A 10,402-nucleotide genomic window follows, 5' to 3' on the forward strand; every position below is an offset into this window, starting at 1 on the left:
CACTTTGTTGTAGGATCGATGAGCGTATTATATTCGACGTACACGAGCCATATTTATTGCTACAATAACGACAGGCAAAAAAAGCCAAATAAAGAGTCCACAATAGTACACGGAACGTCGCTATAGAGACGCAACAATACTATTCCTATGTTATTATAATTGTTATCCACCGAACGGGTGTAGTTGTGTTCGTCTTGTTTTTGGATTTCTATATTATAATGGTGTAGAACTTAGGTTGAAAAACAAAACCATAACTCTCTTAATGATAGTAGGTATTTTTTTTGCAAAATATTTTCTGTAATTTCCGCTTGACTGGGAAATATATTTTCAATCTATAACTGTAACACTATTGCGAGATCTGTTGAAATATTATTTTATATTAGTGTCCGGTATTTTATTGTTCGGTTTTATGATAAATATTTTTAATTATTTGAAGCTACGATATATATTTAGCTTGTATACTTATATTATAATACAGCGCAGTAGATATTTTGTGAGTGCAAGCAGTGCTCTCTACCTATATCATGGTATAAAATGCTTATATAAAGAATTATTCTAAATTGTGAATTGATTTTTATGTATCTTTATAATATAATATAATATTATTCATATTTATTTACTTATAATATTTAATAGTTTATCGTGTATATTTCCTGTATTAGTATGAGTACGTTTTATAGCGTTGTAGCAAGTCGTGATGGTGGTGAAGGAGTTGATGATGCCAAGGTAGAAGTGGAGGGGTGGTCGGTGGTGTTGTGAAAGGTGGGGTTGGTGACGGGGTTGTCTTAGTCGCCCGCTTGAAAATGTCCAAACACTCTGTATAATTTGAGTTCATATTTTTCATCGCGTCGCACATTTTGTTTTTATGAACTTTTATACCTAAGCGACCTACTAAGGTACGTCCATTAATTATTTATTATTATTATTACTATTATTTTTTTACAATTTTATACGAACATAAAAAAGTTTAATATACATTAGACGTTAATGTGTTCAGATTTAAATGTACACACCAGCTGCAGCTATTATTGAATCTTGTCGTATGTCCAATGTGTACATTTAGAGTTCTAAACGTAAAAAAAATAGATCGTGCTAAAAGCATTAGGTCCATCATTAGTGTCATATTATGATATGACATTTTATTCCTCCATATTTTGTCTCTATTTCGTGAACGTATGAGTTTGAGACTAGCATAAGAGAAATGAAACTATTCAGTGCTTAGCTGACGATATATTATATAATGTACCCATCTATTTCCGGTGTGCATCTATAGCACGTAGGAAAGTCGTTAACGTCGTACCTTGTGTTCCACATTCAAACAAAATTACTTTTGAACATAATCACCGTCACCTACATTGTGCACTTTTACCAGTGTATGACAGAAATTTAAAAGTTTATTTATTTAGCTAAGTGCACAAACCCCGATCCATGATGCAAGGTTTTCAAAATATCAATTAAAATATTTTCCAATCAAAATGTTGTTTTTATTTCTGTCATATTTATTCTGATTATATTATTACTTATTTATGGTCGAATAACGTCACATATTTTATTTATACATGACCCATAATGTATGGTGGTTGTCCAAGATTGAATTATATTAGTAATAACATATTTAGATGATACATATGTACTGTAATTATAACAAATAATTGGCAGAATATTTTGAAACATTGCATTTTGAAGTTATGTTTATATGGAAACTCAATTACATGAAACCATGTAAATGGTGTTCAATACCAATTTATGTGTATTTAATTTTGAAAATGTAAGAGCATACCGATTGAAGACGGTAGTAAGTTACTGAATTAATAATGAAGCGGTGTAAAGAAAATTACGGCAATCCGGCTATCCGAGTATATAACAACGACATTATCTACGTACCTATTTTATTTGGGAAATTTAATTTGTAAATAACAATATAACAACTTTTAGAGTTTTTCTTTTATATTTAAATGTAATACATATTTATATTATGTCAAAAACACAATTCTCAAATTCAGCATGAATTTTATTGTCCATCATACATACAGGGTGATTGATTTATCAAAGAACACTCAATATTTAAAAAAGTATTGACTTTTTTCAAAATATTTTTTACATAGCTTCAAGTTATTAAAAAACCAACGTTTTTATTAAAAAATTATTTTTTTATCCTTATCATTTTTTAAGTTTTTTACTTTTTTGAATGACAACCTAGAGTTTTAATTTCATATTCCAAACAGAATATTTTTCTAAGTATTTTGATACGTAAAAATCGAATTTTGGACGAGTAGTTTAAGAGTTATAGGTTTTTAAAGTTTAGACAAGCGGAGTGTCCACTACTACTCCGGACAAACATTTTGCGGGGTAATCCCGTACCACTCCACTCTGCCAATCTAAACATTAAATATTTATCTCATAAACTACTCGTCCTAAATTCGATTTTTATGAATCAAAATACTTAGAAAAATATTCTGCTTTGGAATATGAAATAAAAACTCTATGTTATCATTCAAAAAAGTAAAAAAACTTAAAAAATGATGAGGATAAAATATAATTAAAAATATAATTTTTTTATAAAAACGTTGGGTTTTTAATAACTTGAAACTATGTAAAAAAATATTTTGAAAAAAGTTAATACTTTTTAAATAATGAATGTTCTTTGATAAATCAATTACCCTGTATATAATCATGAAATTATGTGAGTTCTGAAATTATTTATGACGAATATTTTATAACCCGACAGTAGATTAACTCAGGTTTATTAATGCTAATCAGTGAACCAAAGCAAATTCTAAATATATCATAATATTGTAAAATAAATGTAGAACAACACTACAGTATTATTAGGTATCGACTTTGTTTTAATTGTTAGTATCGATATAAGATTGACAAAATTATATACTTAAAAATGTAATTATATAATTTTATTGTATTCTACTGTAATATTATAACAATAAATATTATATAATATTTAATTAAGCTGTCCTAATTTGCTACAGTGAATGAAACTATATGACTATAGGTATTTGTTTCATATGGGTGTACATTGCGTATTATGTAAGTTAGTACCTATTAACTATTATAAGTATAAATTATTTTCTATACATTTTTATTGTATGATATTCACAATAAACTATTTGCAAATTGTATACAATTTAATTTTTACTCGATATAAACATAGAGTTACATAATAATTGAGAATTTGTAGTGTTAAAAAAATTGTATAGCTTAGATTTATTTTATTTCAATAGAATTTATATACATAATAAAAGTACTAATAATATTCTAAAACTACTTGCTCTCAAGTCTGAAGAAAATCTGTCACGCACTTTGAAAGTGAAGAGTATGGAAAACAATAATTAAATCTTCGCTTTTAGTTTTCTACTCGTGGTTTATAAAGTCCAAAGAACGTCTTCAATACACTTACGAAACTTCACAATTGCAGTCCCTCTGTGTTGTAATGAAATATGATAAAGTGGCCAAAACCACTAAACTGAAATGTTATGTATAGCGTCTACCTACTTTTGTATGAGTAAGATTTCGGGAAAAATCTTTCTCCATGGTGTGTAATGATATTTTTGATTAATTTTTGTATGATGAAAAGCCTATTTTGTTTTTAACATATGAAGTACCTAACATAAACAATTTTTACATTTTAAATAGGTAATATAAAAAAATATCATACCCATAATCGTTTTTTGTTCATAAACGTTTTTAGTGCCAATTAAAAAATATGTGAACCTATGAAAATTTCAAAAAATTTTTAGGTTAACTGAATAACGCAATGTTACACCAGCCTCAGAATAATATTTCATGCATTGCAATAGCAATATACATTCGATATAGCATAGTAATTAGCATGATAAGTAAAAGTGTTGATCAAAAAAGTATAGTTATTGACTTTTTAAATGTGTTTTAAAATATACATCGGATCTGCAATACATTAATGTATCATATTATACGATTGTTGTTACATTATACGAACCTTTAAATTAATTTTACCTAATTAAATAATTTTAACGGCGATCAATTACCTGTTGAGTGAACTTACTCTGATTTTGTCATGTGAATATTTTTTGCTATACACATAAATTCACAGCGTTATCGCTATAAAATAAAAATTTTCTTTATAATAGTCCCGCAATAAATCGTCACAATAAGTCTTAACCGTTTATTTATTGATAAATACAATGAAATATACATTCCTAAATTCGGAGAAAATAGTTTTTTTCCCCAAACAATTTTAATAAATTACAATAATAATGGAAGAAATTAAACTTGGGGGAAATTATTTATTTTTCATGCATTGTGACTATGGTGATATACAGAATTTTTGCACTCACCACCCTCCAAAACAGGCTTTTCTTCAAATGCACACCCTCACTGGGGTTTCTTCTCCATGGCATTTACCAACTGAAAAGGTCCATTGAATAATAAATTCAAAGTACGTGCGCTGGCGGTCAGTCCCTTTTCCTTTTGTGCATTCAAATGTCGTCGCGTTTAGTTATAATTTTGGTTGCAAATATAATTTTTTTTTGTATGTCTATCTCGCTTTCACCCTTTCATTGTTTCCACACTTACTGGAGACAATGCAGCATGGCCTCCGCAGGGATTCGAGGGAAAAAAAGAAAAACCTAACTGGGAACGTTTATGCAAATGCGGACAACAGTCCTCTCCAAAGTGCCGCTCCTATTAAAACAAACAACATGGTCGACAAAGTTCTTCAGACACATAATAATAATAATATGATATAGCACAAGTTATGTGAAATTATTTTCATTTTTTCGAGTGATTGTTTTAGAGTTGAATGAATTTTTGTTTTAGAACTTGATATAAGACAAAATATTTTTTTACTTCGTTTATACTTCCTATTTTTCGCTCAGAGTTTATGCTGCTGTGTGTAAATTTAAATATTATACCCCTGACATGTTTCTGAAAATGATCAACCAAAAACCAGTTTGATAAATCCGGTGGTCATAGCTAGGTGTTTTCGATGATTAGGTATTAATTTTGCTGTGTCACAGCAATATCCATGTTGCAGTTGGTAACTATGTGTTTTAGTGGGGTTGAATACGGCTGTGTCAACAATAATGATATGTAATAATAACATTGTATAATAATTGTAATGCCTAATATAATTGATAATATTTTAAATATTAAAATATGAAGTTATAATTTTAGAATAACATCAAGCAATTACGAAAATTATTCAGCTTGTATTGACTATTCCTGTTAGGACTACATCAAATGAGGGATTAATGACTGCGTATCAAATCATTTTAAAGAAACACTATGACAAATTATAGGCCCTCTTAATTATTATATTTTTTATGATTATCAAAAATATTATTAGATAATTTACAAAGTATTCAAAATTTGTTAATAATGTTACAGATGTGATGGCAACGAAATAAAATTAGCGTAAGCTATAAAAATTTGTTATGTTTTAAAACGTTGAAATAATTCCTCCCTTATTTTTTATTATTGATGTATATATTTTTTTATTTTTTACTTTTGAGGGCGTGGACATAATATAAAAAGTATTTTTACCTATGTAAGTATCTAAAATTATAGTTCAAAAGGTAAAGGCCATCCTTCCTTTCAAATAATTTATTAATAATTAATACAAATCTATAATGCGGTGTTCAGAAAAAAAGCTTCGAAAAAAATTATCTTTAATTAGTTAAATTTATTAGGATCTTATATAATTCTTTATGTATATAATATTACAATACCTATGTAGTATTATTCTCAAACTACTGTATCACCCGAATTATATCCTCAGAAATTCATGCGATTTTTTCTATATTTTGTAAGTAAACTTGAATTTAATATATAAATGTATACTTTTTGAACACACTGCAGTGCAGTATAAATATTCCCAATAAAACTAGAGTAATTGACATTTGACTTTATCTTTAAAACTACGGAAGTATTATATTTTATTTGTAAAATAACCTACCTATATATATATATATATATATATATATATATACAGGGTGTCCCGCGAGGATTTACCAATTGCGATACCTTACGAAATAATGGAGATATAAAAATTATGGTTTTATAATAAGATTCATAGGGATATTAACAAAATTACTTCATTTTTAAATTTATTTTAATGTTTTTGTAAAAAATTTGAGAAATATAATTTTTTTATTTAATTATTTACAAAAAAATTAAAGATGGCCATTTTGTAGAGTTTATTTTTCTAAAAATATTGACGTTTCAAAATTTTATTTTCATTAATTTCCTGATTTTTAATATTTTTTCTAGTTTTGAAGAAATAAAATATGATTACCTATAAATTTATAACCATTGTCCATTAGGAACACGGAAAATATTCGGCCGGCCGTATGGGAATGCGCGCGGCGCAGCAGGTCACATGTTTGATAACATTACGGTGTTAAATAATACGCTGCAATTTTTCTCGAAACTAAAAAAAATATTAAAAATCATGAAATTAATGAAATAAAATTTTTGAAACGTCAATATTTTCAGAAAAATAAACTCAACAATATGGCTATCTTTAATTTTTTTTTGAAATAATTAAATAAAAAAATATATTTTTAAACTTTTTTACCAAACCATTAAAATATGAAATAATTGTAGTTCTTATCCCTGTGAGTCTTATTACAAAACCAGAATTTCGATATCACTATTATTTTGGGAGATATCGCAATGGGTAAATCCTATATATATCCTATATATATCCTATGTGGTTTTCGTTCACGTAATTTATTGTGTTGACTATTTTCAATTAAACACGTGTAATTGAGTATACGTACTATATATGTGCCGACCTACACTCTAACGTACGACTAACTTAACCTACAGTATTATATTCTCTTTAGTATGGTTTTTTCATTCATGTGGTTTATCCCTTAACTCTTCTGAATTTAAATTGTGAATAGAATAAGAAATGGAAGTGGTTCAAAATTATTTTAAGAACCTTAAAATGCGTACCTACAGTGAATATTTTGTACAATATTCAAAAATAATGTAGAAATATGATTCGTTGGAGATGTATAAAATCGAGTTAAATCAAATTTCCACGCTTTTTAAAACATTTTAATTATTAATATAGTATTTGGTAAGATGAAGTAAGATTATGTAATAATAAACTTTAGAAGACTTAACCAACGAATCATTGAAAAATCACTGAAGATTTAATATTTGTTGGTAAATTGATCTTTTTCTAGATTCTATAATACATGTGTACATGTTATAGGTACCTAGCAGTTAATAGTCTTATTCAGTTCGTCAAGTTTTTATAATATACTGTAAAATTAGTGAAAATATATCAATTTGGAAGTACTATAGATATTATAATGAACAAAACTTTATGTTTATTTAAAATAAAATCAATGAATGAATCAACATATTTTATAAAGTACATACATGATACAAAAATGCAGAAATGTTTTTCTTTAAAATCAAGCATAATGCTTAAAAAATAATATACGGGCCTTAAATATGTTATACTGTTTAATGGATTAAAAATTAAAACATATGAGGGGCATAAAAGTATCTTAGAATACACTATAAATTAATGTCAGACGGTCACATCTTACCCACCAGATCAGACTTATGCCATCCGCCATTGTCTACCTAATGAAATTGGATACACACTATCACTACTCACTGGTATATGTGCTAATTATTACTTCATAGCCAATTAATAGGGTTCCTTAATATTATTCGACCTTGACGTTGAGACAACCAATATCTATTTATTATCTTAAGGGGTGTTATGATACTTCTGTTGACTGTCTTATAATCTGAATAGTCCATCTTTACTAGATTATAATAAATAATAATAAATAATACCTATCAAATTATTAATCTGGATAATATAATATTAAAGAGCTTAAATAAATGCGCCTACAAGTTAGCAAAATAAGAGTAGTTTTTTTTTAAATTTATCTTATGCATCGGAAACTTTTGCTGCTAGTATTTTTTAATTTTTTTGGTGTGATGGGGAGGGAGGAGTTGTGGGGTTAGTTGAGTATCATATTGGATTGAGGATTCTACGCCAAGAACCTGGGTTGTCACTCATCTGGGAACCAGCGATGACGGACGACGCTTGGCTTCATCAAACATTAGTGTCAACGGTCGACCGACTCGCCAAGCTCAATAGTAGTTTTAATATAAACCGATTCAGTGGTTTCTCGTGTGATTAGAAATGTGTTGTAAACTCACCGTAAATTTTGTTTGGTGCAAAAGTTTATATGGGTCGTGCAAATTTCTATTTTACCATCTTTAAATACGACGTACACATATTTTGCGCTAGTGTTAATATTTTAGGAATCGAGAGTGGTGGTGGTAGTGGTAGTAGAAAGGTTATTAAACAATACTGTATCGATAAACTTTGAGGTATTTTGGCCTTTAGGGAAGGTCTTATGAGAGGATTTAATGACTTCAGCGCCAACGTGTACACCGCTACAGTTTTTAGTAAACCATATCGTGTTTTCAACTTTTGAGTTTAGTGAATAAATATTGGAATCCTTATTATAATTTAAATGTGATTATGTATATGTAGGTACTAAAACTGTTTATTTTTTTATTGAATTTCAAGAAATATCATAAGTAGTTGATTTCTATACATACTATAATTTTTAAAACCGCTTATAAATTTTCTTTCTCTTTTATTTTTGTATACATTTTTATTTAATATAAAATTGACCAATACCTAATAATTAACAGACAATTAATATATAATTAATGAATCATCAACATTTTGAAATCAACTCAAACATGGCATCAAAAATACTTTAAAACTAGTAATACTACTGTGAAAAATAGTTTAACATTGTTTAAATGATACTTTTCTTATAATACGACATAATTTTAAATTTTAACAGCATATACAATTTTTATCTAAAATTACTTTGTTGGAATTCATTACGCATTAGCATACGTACATTCAGTTGCTAGTATGATACATTTATTTTCAACCCTTTACGGAATTACGTTTTGTATAAATGTTATGCAAATCTATTATTATTTGATAAATGTGTTCTTTCAAGTAGTAGGTAAATAGGTAGGTATAGGGAAAATTTGAGATTTTTGTTTAAAACCTAGTATTATAAGTACCATGTAATAACCAAATGCAAATATTTTTGAAACATTTGGTTTCTCTTTGGAGAGGTGCTAAAATAATAATAATAATAATAAAAAATTGAGTCACGATAAAGGAGGTAGAAAGGGTTTGGGTTGTGTTGTGTTTCGGACAATGGTCCTTCGGGTCGGATTAACAAAGTTACTGCCTCCGCCATAGCCCACCACCACCTCTACCTACGACGACGAGAATTATCAAAATCCACCAAACCACCCGCACCGTCATCATGGTGTTGTCGTAATTTATAACATACCCTATTGTCAGATTACAGTATATAACAAACACACAACACACACACACACACACACACACACACACACACACACACACACACACACACACACACACACACACACACACACACACACACACACACACACACACACACACACACACACACACACACACACACACACACACACACACACACACACACACACACACACACACACACACACACACACACACACACACACACACACACACACACACACACACACACACACACACACACACACACACAAATTACTGTAATACAATTTAACAGTCGGAATTTTGTTCTCAATCCACGAGAATTACACTCGAATTTGGTAAACAATGACAGTGCCAGCGGATGGATGGATGGAGGATATTCTGCACGCGAGGATTAGGGTGAAGACTTTGGCGTGCTCAGATGAGTCGTAAAGTGAATAATAATAGAGTGATATGGTTATATTATTGTTATTATCAAACTCACGAGCCGGAAGACACAGTGGCGTAATTAGGAATTTGGTTTGGGGGGGGGGGATTTTAGGTTTTAGCGAAATCTGTACACCTCATACAGTAAATCCTCCCCCACCAGAACAAAATTTTTTTTTATTATAGTTTATTAAAAAATACAAGTTAATATAAAATTATATATTTTATAACTATACGAGTAGTATAATACAATATAAAATTTAGGTAGCTTGAATAATTTTACGAAACTAGATCCAATTTCCTTGGTCTTCTAGCAATATCATCTAATACATCTTCAGGATTAACTTAAATAAAAAAAAAAAAAAAATAATAATAGTAATCGTAATAATAATAATGATAATCATCATCATAAAAAAATATATATAAAAAAAGTTTTGGGGGGGATCCATCCACCTAATCCCCACCCTAATAACGCCCCTGGGAAAACAATGTACAAGAGATACGCCATATTCGCTGCGTGTAATTAACCGTACTGGTTTTTAAGCGTTTTAATGGTAACCAAACCTTTGACCCTATTATTGTCTATGGTTCGCCCGAATTAAGTGATTAATAATAAAC

Source organism: Diuraphis noxia, unplaced genomic scaffold (genome assembly GCF_037042655.1).
Source record: "Diuraphis noxia isolate RWA-SAM2 unplaced genomic scaffold, SU_Dnox_SAM2 contig0003, whole genome shotgun sequence".
Taxonomy (NCBI): Eukaryota; Metazoa; Arthropoda; class Insecta; order Hemiptera; family Aphididae; genus Diuraphis; species Diuraphis noxia.